This window comes from Balaenoptera ricei, chromosome 1, assembly GCF_028023285.1.
Source record: "Balaenoptera ricei isolate mBalRic1 chromosome 1, mBalRic1.hap2, whole genome shotgun sequence".
NCBI lineage: Eukaryota > Metazoa > Chordata > Mammalia > Artiodactyla > Balaenopteridae > Balaenoptera > Balaenoptera ricei.
Window position 1 is genome coordinate 116,245,900 of NC_082639.1, and position 9,615 is coordinate 116,255,514.

Sequence of the window (9,615 nt, forward strand, 5' to 3'; positions counted from 1 at the left end):
ATCACAATAGAAATAATCAATGAGTTAATTGCTCATTTATATCTCTAATATGTATTTATGGAAAATCTAAACATGCTCTGTATCATGCTAAGCACCAGGTAAAGAGCAATCAATCAAACACATATAGTATGTGATGAGGAGCAAGACAAGAAAATATAAAATTCTTATATACTGTGATTCATGCTTTGATAAGAATGGAGTAACCTGGGCACAATAAGTAACCTTCTGACATGCACTTTATTTTTTAAAATTTTAACTGTTTTTTTGCCACACTGTGCTGCTTGTGGGATTTTAGTTCCCCAAACAGGGATTGAACCTGTGTCCTCGACAGTGAAATCCTAGAGTCCTAACCACTGGACCACCAGGGAATTCCCATGACATGCATTTTAATATACTAAATTACTTATATCCACAAGCAAAAGCCACATGGAGGTGACTGGTCTAGAATATTCACCATCAAAAAATGAATGAATTAGCATTTTGAGTTATCTTGTGAGTTTGAATAATGTCTCAGAGACTGGTCAGCTTTAGTGAGTTGACCACTGAGATTTGGGGCTTGCATGGCTGAGACAGACACTGGATGGTGGGAGCTACACCAACGTTTTTCTCATTACCAGATTCACTGGGCTGCTCTTGGTTCTTCTCCTGCTTGATAACTCTGATGCATTCAACAGTGCTAATCACTCTCCATCTCGAAATTTTCTCCAGCCTTGATTTTGTGATACCACTACTATCTCCTGGTGTTTCTACTACAGAGAAGCTTACCAGGGGTGGTCATTTAGCATGTGGTATGCATTTGTCAATCTGTTTTACAGAGGGGATGGTGAATGCCATTTAATCTAGTCAGTCAGTGAACTTGAGGTTGTTAAGAGAGATTCTACTGTACTGTTATTTCAGTATGTGATTAACCTAAATATCTAAATTAACCACCCACTCACTCAATCACATCACTGATTTAACTCTCTGCCTTGTTACTACCTGGTATGTTTTTGTTCATTTCTTTATTCATTTCATTATTGTCTTTCTCTGCCCATTGGATTACTAGTCCTTGAGAGCACTTAGTCTCTCATCCTTTCTTCAGTCCTAAACCTTCAGTCAAAACAAACAAACAGACAAACAAACAAATCCCCATGATTTAGCTCTGTATTTGCCACTCACTGATTAATAGCTCAGATAGAAAACTTGCACAAGCCATGTTCTGGTGTTCATGTTTCTCAATCTTTAAAATAAAGGAATTTAAATGGATTATTTCTAAAGTCCTTTCCTATTTTATTTTATTTTTAACTTTTTATTTTATATTGGAGTATAATTGATTAACAATGTTGTGATAGTTTCAGGTGTATAGCAAAGTGATTCAGTTATACCTATACATGTATCTATTTTTTTTCAAAAATTTTTCCCGTTTAAATTGTTACATAGTCCTTCCCTATTTTAAATTTTGATTTTTCTCTACTTTGGGACTTAGGATAAAAACTGAGAGGAAACTGAAAATACCTTCTCTCCCCCAAGTCACTTCTAACAAATGTCCCATGGTTATCATCAATCCCACAATCTTTACAGTATTCTGCTTTCAATTCCTTTCTTTCTTTGACTTCCACTTTCAAATCTACCACCACTTCCTGTTACTTACTATATATCCTGAACTATCAACCTAGCAGACCAGATAGGAGAATGAATGACTCATCAACCAGGCAGCAGGAGTCACTTCTCTCTGGGAACCACCACAGGGCCACACCATTCCAGTAACTTATCTTATTGAACTCTTACAATCCTAATTGCCAAAAAATGCTCAGATGTTAGACCTGCAGAAGACCTTAGAATTAATGTAGTCCAATCTTTCCATTTCATAGACACAACTTTTAAAAAATATATTTATTTATTTATTTATTTATTTGGCTACCCTGGGTCTTAGTTGCGGCTCATAAGACCTTTTAGTTGCAGCATGCATGTGGGATCTAGTTCCCTGACCAGGGATCGAACCCGGGGTCCCCTGCATTGGGAGCATGGAGTCTTAACTGCTGGACCACCAGGGAAATCCCAACACAACTGTTTTGAAAGAAGTCTCAACTTGTGCGGTATAAACAGGAAATTGTTTTTTGTTTTTTTTTTTTTCTATAACTCCTACTGTGGCCTCATTCCTGTTGGGCAGCAGACTCCCTTAAACCAATTTCATACTTTTTTTTTTTTTTTTGGCCACACCGCACGGCATGTGAGATCTTAGTTCCCCAACCAGGGGTCAAACCCGTGCGCCCTGTAGTGGAAGCATGTAGCATTAACCACTGGACTGCCAGAGAAGTACCTCATAAACTTTAATTACTTTGTGTTATTAAAACTGTCTCGTTAGAGTTATTAAACACAATCCTATTATTTCCAAAAATTTATATTTTATTTGAAATTCTCTCCAGTCTCCATCACCCCCTATCCTTCTACCTTCCCCCAAGCATAGAGTAGGCTTATGGCTCCAGTGGCTTGATATGTGTTGGGAGGTGAAGTGTAGTCACCACATACCCCTTTCTCTTCCCAACATCAGCCACTTCCTTCCTGGGAGGTGAGAAGAGAGAATGGAGAATAAAAAGCAATATCCACTGTGTATTAGCTGTCAACTCCTTGTTTTGTTGTCACTGCTATTCCTGAAATGAATATCACCTTATAAGTGGAGGTACAGTTGTGGTAATTTACACTTTTTGTTAGTTGCCAAGATTTCTTTAGCATTGTTGATTGTTCTTTCTCATTTGTCAGTTAGGTGCTTTTGTAGGAGTACCTCTAGGCTTTTCAGAGGCACCTATGTTCCATTTTTTGCACAGTTCCAGCCTATCCATCTAAGGCTCATTTACTTCAGCTCTGATTGGAGGCAGCCCACTCCACAGTCTCTTCTTATTGGAGTGCCCATCACCCAAAGAGTGACTCTTTGGGGGAAGATAGGAAAGATGGCATGCCCCTACCACTTTCTGTTTTGTTCACCTAACCCGTGGGACATTTGCTTAGCCTTGCCACACAGAATGCTGACGAAATACAAGGTAACTCCTAGCACCCCACCTCTCAGGTCCATCACTTCTTTCTGGACTTTTCCTGTAAGCTCTAGCAGCATTAGATACTCTTCCAGAATAATGCTTCATAAACCTTAAGCAAAAGATGGCCATGAGTTCTCAAGTTGTTGGAGGTGGAGGGAATGATTCGATAATCCCAAATGTTGTGGGAAAGGTGTTGGGGCACCCCACTGAATGCCTTCCTTTCCCATTTTTAAGAACCTAGCTATTCAAACCTCTAAGCTTCAAATCCTGGCTCTATCATTCACTAGTTGTATGATCTCTCTACTTCATGGAAAACAAGAATGCTAAGGGTACCTACTTCATAGGTATTAAATACTTGCGAGTATTAAATGGCATAAAGCACTCTGATATAGAGTAAGTGCTAACAATTATTATTGTTGCTGCTACACATTTATTATTTTTATTGGACCACCAGGGAAGTCCTGACACAACTGTTTTGAAAGAAGTACAATTCTTCTTTCAACTGTTTTGAAAGAAGTACATTACAATTTTTCCTTTATTATTTCTGCCTATGGAAATCAAGATTTTGATAAAGTCAAATGTGGTTACAGGATCTCCCTTTTATGCATCTTTGTACCCTACACAGTACTCAGTATATTGCTATTCATGTAGCAGCTGCTGAACAAGTCAAGAAATACACTACAGTTTCTGTGATACAATGGATGATTCCGAAATGCAAATATTCCACATACTATTGGTAAACCAATATATGTTAATATAATGTGGAAGTGAGTTCATACAAGATTTTTCTGAGAATGTTAATGTTCTTTTATTATGAAGGAATAGTAGCTGAACACTGATCTTACTAGCACAATGGAACTCAGCAAGCAATACGGTACCCTACTCAATAACCATTCACTTTAAGCTTTTCTTCTTGGCTTAGTTTTACCGCATGTCTGTCTTGAGAGTGTTTTTAAATGGTTTTCTCTGGCTTTTGTGCATTTTCTCCTTGTGACCTTCTTCTATCAACCTACCTTTATCTCTGAAGAAGATCAAACCCTATGTCTATCATTGATTTTATTCATTTAATTAGAAATTTAACATATCTTTTTTTAAATAGACTTTATTTTTTGGAACAGTGTTAGATTTACGGAAAAATTGACAACATAGTACAGAGAGTTCCCATACACCACACACCCAGTTTCCGCTATTAGTAACACCTTACATGAGTATAACATTATCTTTTTAACCATTTAATTTATTTAGTAGAAACGCTAATGTTTTTGTTAGTGCTCTGGTTATAAGTTTTGCATGATCTGCCACAATATTTTTTTCCCAAAAGACTTGTTATTTTTAGTGTGTTTTTTCAGAATGCAAGGACTTTTTAAAATCAATGCATCTGATGTTGTAGCAAAAACACCTGTGTTATGTTCAAGAACTGTTGAGTTGAATGAGTGAAAATCATTTCTCCCTTTTTGCCTATTCAAGGACTTAACTCTTTTAACTATTTAACCTTGTCTTCCCTCATTCTCTGTCTCTGCTTACTGCATTATTCCTACCTGCTAACAAATATGATCTAGCATCTTCTATAAAATACAAACCCTCTCTTGACCCACATCTTCCTATATTACCATCCCACCGCAAAACTCAGAAAACTGTCTACACATGCTATCTCTACTTTCTCACTTCCTATTTACTTTTCTACCTACTTCAACCTGACTTCCACACATACTAATCCACTGAAACTGCCATTGCTAAGGTCCCCAAAGTTTCCATATTGCTAAGTCCAAAGAATAATTTTATTCTCTTATCTTACTTCACCTCTCAATAAGATTCAATATAATCAATGATTTCCACTAGAGCCGTACTCTTTTCAGCTTCAGTGACACAACTCCCTGAGATTCCTCCTACATTACTGGCTGTTTCCTCTAGTCTCTTTTCTAGATCTTCCCCTTCTACCCATCCTCTAAATATTGGAATTCCTTATGGCTCTGTCATGAGACCTTCTCTGTTTTCTAGCTGCTCTTCCTCTCTCTTTAGCTGACCTCATCTTATTCCAATGGTTTTAAACATATGCCAATGACTTACAAATTTATGTTTCTAGTCCAGACATTTATTCTGGTCTCCCAACTCTTGTATCTGCCCATTTAGCATAAACACTTAAATATCACAGAGACACTTCAAACTACAACATCTCCAAACTAAAGACTTGATTTTCCTTCCTAAATCTGGAACTTCCTCAGACCTTCCCATGTAATAAATGGTATAACCACCTACCCAGTGATTAGAGCCAGAAACTTAGGAATCATATTTCATGTTTTCCTCACCCTCTAATCTATCAGCAAGTCCTGATAATACTATCTCCAATATACATCTCAAACCAATCAACTTGTCTTTATTTCCACTGCTCCTTCTCTAGGCTAATCTATCATTGCATTTTACTGTCTCCTAACCATCTCCCAATAGCCACTCAAAAAATATTTATCACATGTAGCTACAGTGTGAATATGTATGTATGTGTGTATATAAACATATACATGAAAACCCATCAAACCATTTAAAGTAAGGAAATGCATAAGCATTTGTGTATGTGTGTGTGCATACACGTGTGTGTCTGTGTATTCCCTTGCTTAAAACAGTTTGGAGGTTTTTCATTACCCTTCAAGTAAAATCCTGACACTTTACCTTGTTTTACTAGGCCCTCACCAACTGGCCCCTATATACGTATCTAATCTCATTTTATGCCATAGTCTCCCTTTGTTCCCTACTGTACTTCAGTTCTACTTGTCTTCTCTTAATTCCTAGTGTTCTCTAAAGTCTTTCTTGTTATGGGGACTTTGAATTTCCCACTGCTTGAAATAGTCTTACTCCAGCATTTTCTTGGTCCCTTCTATCTCATGCTTTAAGTCATTTTTGTTGAAAGGCCTTCCTTAACCATCTTATCTAAAATGTTACTCTTGTGATTCTGTATAGCAACATTATTTACTTTTTGTAAACTTTATTTGTTTACTTGTTTATTGTCTATCTTCTCCAACAGAAACCTTACTCCATGAGGGAAAAGAGCTTGTCTATCTAATTCTCTTTTGTATTATCAGCAAATAACAGAATGCTTAGCCATAAATATTTGTTGAACAAATAAAGAAGTGAATGTATATGATGACTAATGTTCTTGTGCTAAAACAAAATTGTGTTGTGTTGGGTTTAATGGTAGAATGATCAACTATCAGCTCTGTATCTATATTTAAGTCATTCCTATATTTGGCAGTAATAATTCAAGTTCAGGGATTGCCTGTTTGGAAAAGTATATTGTACAAATGATATTAATAGACTTCAAGACTTAAGTTTGTTCACTCTGAGAAATCAGGGCATATAATTAACCAAAACTCTACCAGCAAGCTATGTTCAAATGCTGACTTTAATAATGTAGGCTTTGATAATTCTATGTAGTTCTCTTTTTCTCTTAAATATAAGATTAGCACTCTGACATTACTGAAAAATATATAGTGAATTGGTATAAATCCAAGTTAAAAATGGGAAATATTAAAATTAATTTATTTCATATTTATCATTATACTTTCCTTCTAATTAACTGTTGCCCCATGGGTCTTATGAAGAGAGGATTCTCTTCATGTGTATTTCTGCAATGTGACTATGGTATTAGCTGTGATAAAGAGGACTGTTTTGTGTTCTGCAGCTTATTCTGTTGTGGGCCTTATGTTGATTCACTCTTCTCTCCACTTTTCTCTAATTGAACCCATTTTCATGGGTACAACATGACTTAATTTGACAGTCACTTGATGTAATTTTAAATTGTAAAAAAAAAAATAGTGCAAACGTAGGTCCTGAGATCAAGTGACAATTTCTGGTTATGAAACGGTCATGTGGATGATCCATAACATAGTTATATTAATTTGTTTAGATTGTCACTAATTAAAAATGTACATATTTTCTTGTTTAAAAAAATTTCAAATCTCTGATTGTGAGAAACACTGGCCTATAGGAATGGTCACTAAAAGGTACTAAATTTTCTGACATTGCACCTATTTGCATTATTTAGTCCAATGTTCAAATCACATGTTAGACTATACATTTTAATTTTTGGTCAGACACTCAATATTCATACGTTTTCTTGAACTTCTATGATAATCTTTCTTGTTTTGAAGGAAAGGAAAAGTTCACTGGGAACTGTCTATGTTTAAGTCCCCTATTTCACCTTCTGGCCCTTTTCTGTTCTTCAAAATCTAGACCGGTGGTATTCAAATCCTACCAGACCCCATTTTATGGTTTATATTTTCTAACACTTTCTTTGCTATGCTGATAAGAAATTATGAACTCACCTAGCAGAGTTGGAGTTACGGTGAAGCTAATGAAAGTTAAACTTCATGACCCCTCATTTGCATGGGCCCCTCCAAGATCCTGCAAGTGGTCATATATTTTTATAAAATTTGCAAAAGTAAGATGTTTTAGCCACGTTTGGATAAGACCACTGTCTTTTCCCCATCAGACTTCCCTCTGTCATGCTTCCTTTTTAACTGGCAGCATGAGAGTAGCTGCAGAAAGCTTTTGGGATCCAGCCAAGATGAACTTGAGTTAAGGATTTGTTTAGTTCTGGTTTAGTGTAATAGATGTACACGGTTCGCAGTCACTTCCAGGTATGGGAAGGTATTGCAAGTCACCCTGGTGTAGAAATGGCTTCCAAGAAAACGCCACCAAGAGCCAGCTCTCCTGACTTTAGGACACGAAGGCGGAGGGGCAAAGGTCACACTGAAGCGTGAATGCATCCTCCAGTACTCAGCACTGGAAATTTGTGGGCAGTGAAGTAAGACAAGGTTGAAATATCTGGAGTCAGTTCTCCTGGGTTCTTCCCATGTATACACGATATTAAACTTTTGTTTGATTTTCTCCTGTTAATTTGTCTCATGTCAATTTAATTCTTAGACCAGCCTGAAGAATCTAGAAGGGTAGAGGAAAGTTTTTTCCTTCCCAACACTCTATAAAAAGTGATATTACAATATAACTGTCTAATGAAGAAGAGATCAGAGTATGTAGTAAAGGTATATAGGAAAAGAAAATTATTTCTATATTTTATAATGTTCATGTCATTTTCCAGCTTTTACATTTTGCAGTTTGTTGCAGTTTGTTTTCTTTTTCTAAATAAGTAGTCATTCTAATACCTAATATTGTATTCATAATTTTCTATTCAGCTTTTTAAGGAAGACACCCCAAATTGTGGAAGTTTCAGGCACCTGAAACTGGATTCATCGCTCCTACCTACACACACATATAGATTTTAAATTCAATATAATTCCCAGTCTTAATATAAAAAAGAAATAAAATGAATTGACTTTACAGTAAGAAGATATATCCATGATGAATATGACAGCTATAAATGTAGCCTAATATGATAGTGAGATATTGGTGATACTGAAACCAAGGCTGTTACCCCAGAGGCGTTCTCCAGCCCCTTTCTCCAAGAAACCAATTACTCTTATCTAAGTTTCAGGAGGAAGCTGTAAAGAGAAAAACAAGAACTGGTTAGAACCAACTAAGCCCAAGATGGCAGAAGATTTGACTTCCAGTAGTCCTTGAGCCTCATTATATGCTCATTGTAATACATTAGCATATGCTAAATGATACACCCACAGGTGCCATGACAGTTGACAATTGCCATGACAACAACTGGAAAAGCCCATGCAAAGGCTGAACAGGAGTCTTGCATCAGTTCCAGGTCCAAACCACACTCTTGTGCTTGGATAACTCATGAATATTCCTCTCACTCTTTCCGATTTCCCTCCCTTTTACCTCGACCCTCCTATATATTTGGTGTCTCTGCCCGAACTGGATTGAGAAGTTGATTTGCAAAAAGTTCCTGCTTCTTCATTCTTTGGCCATTGAATAAAGTTTGTGCTGTTCCAGCCTCAGCATCAGTTTTCTTATTGGCTGCACAAATGCAAGCAGAAAAAGAACCTCCCTGGCTGAGCCAAGGGGTCTTGGCCCAGGCTAGGACCCTGCTGGGGTCTAGCTGACTAATTTGGTAACAATACAATGATCAGGAACAGTGTAGCTGTTGGTGATCTGATTTTGGGAAACAGTGAAAAATTCAAGGATGCTGTTCCAGGAAAAGCAAATGTGAGCAGATAGGGTAGGTGTTCCCTAGAGAAAGAGAACCAGGCATGGCTTTCTTGACATAAGAGAAGCCATTTCTGGCCTAAGTCATCTTGTGAACTAAGCTTGGCCACAATACTTGCCCATGAACAGATCTCAGTAATCAGGAAGTGAGGGAATGAAGAAACAAAGGAAAAGTAGTCAAGAAACAATAGTACAGCTATAAAACAGGGTCCTAGCTCCTCCTCAAGGGATATACATGACACTCTGATACAGTCTTTGAGTTCTGCAGGAACTAAGGTCCCCACCAAGGGGGAGGATTGAATGATGATGTTGACCCTTGTGACTTTAATCAACTAAACCTTGGACTTGACCTTGACCCCAATTCTATGCTGATTCTCCTCTGCTCGAGCCCCTTCAAGAATATGCATGTAAGGCTTCCCTGGTGGCGCAGTGGTTGAGAATCTGCCTGCCAATGCAGGGGACACGGGTTCGAGCCCTGGTCTGGGAAGATCCCACA